Source organism: Stylophora pistillata, chromosome 1 (assembly GCF_964205215.1).
Source record: "Stylophora pistillata chromosome 1, jaStyPist1.2, whole genome shotgun sequence".
Lineage (NCBI taxonomy): Eukaryota > Metazoa > Cnidaria > Anthozoa > Scleractinia > Pocilloporidae > Stylophora > Stylophora pistillata.
In genome coordinates, this window is record NC_142519.1 from 2583682 (window position 1) to 2585000 (window position 1319).

Here is a 1319-nt window from a genome sequence, read left to right on the forward strand (position 1 = left end):
AAATCTTTTCTCTTAGCGTCACTCTGCTTACAACTTAAAAAACTCTAAGGGAAGGCTAACCCTGTCGAAGCACAGCACCAATTATTTGAAACGAAGCTTCTCTTACAGCAGGGCCATGTTATAGAATAACTTGTCCAAAAGCTTAAAAGATACTTCATCCGTTGAGCATTTTAAGCCAAATATCAAGAAGGTAGTTAATATATCGGATTCCCACACGGCAATCATATAAAGCAGTTGTAATTAGTATTAGTTTTTAACTTAAACTTAACTGATGATTTCCCGGTGTTTAAATAAAGATTTACATACATACATACAACTAGAGAACGCGTACTTATATCAACCAAGATATAAGTACATCAGAAACCTGAAGAACTTAAATGAGACAGCTTTCTCAGAGGACTTCTCCGCACTACCATTTTCGCTAATAACATCAACTGATGACCCTGACTATCAATTAGAGACTCTCAACACCTTGTTTAACGACTGCCTTGAAAGGCACGCACCCCTCAGAAGGTGCCGTGTGACACGTCCTCCCGCCCTGTGGATGGATAACGAAACAATACTTAACCTTCAGTCACAAAGAGACAAACTGAGACGAGAAACGCATCAGTCAAATTCAGAATCTTCTTGGTCTGCTTTCCGGGAAGTACGAAATAAAATAAAGATCGCTATACGTAAAGCTCGTAAAGCTTTCATGGAAAAGGCTTTGCTGTCCAACAAATCTAAGGAAGACTGGCGCATGGTTCACCGCGTACTCCACCCCTGTCGACAGCCTTTAAGGTTCGACCCAGACAATCTTAATCTTCATTTTGCTACCACCGCAAGGAGAACGCTTGATGTTGAATCGACCAACCAAGATGAACTTTTTCAATTCATCCGCGGTCTTACGGATAAAGAGGGCGCCTTCCACCTGGAAAGTGTTACACAAAGAGAAGTCCTGCGAACCCTTAAACAACTGCGCAGTGACTGTTCGACTGGACCTGACCAATTGCCTGCCCGGTTTGTAAAGCTGACTGCTGGATGCTTGGCCGGCCCACTCACAACTATCATCAATTACTGTATTTCAAAGTTGTACTTCCCGCATTCCTGGAAACTCGCGCGTATCAGCCCCATTCCAAAAGTTGACACACCTGTCTCGGAAGATCACTTGCGTCCAGTGTCGATTCTTCCCGTACTTTCTAAGGTATTTGAGAAGCTTGTTGCTTCGCAAATGACTGATTTCTGCACTGGAGAATCTCTCCTTAGAGACACCATCTCGAGCTTTCGTAGGGGGCATTCGACCTCCACGGTACTCTTAGGTATAAGGGACGACCTAGTTA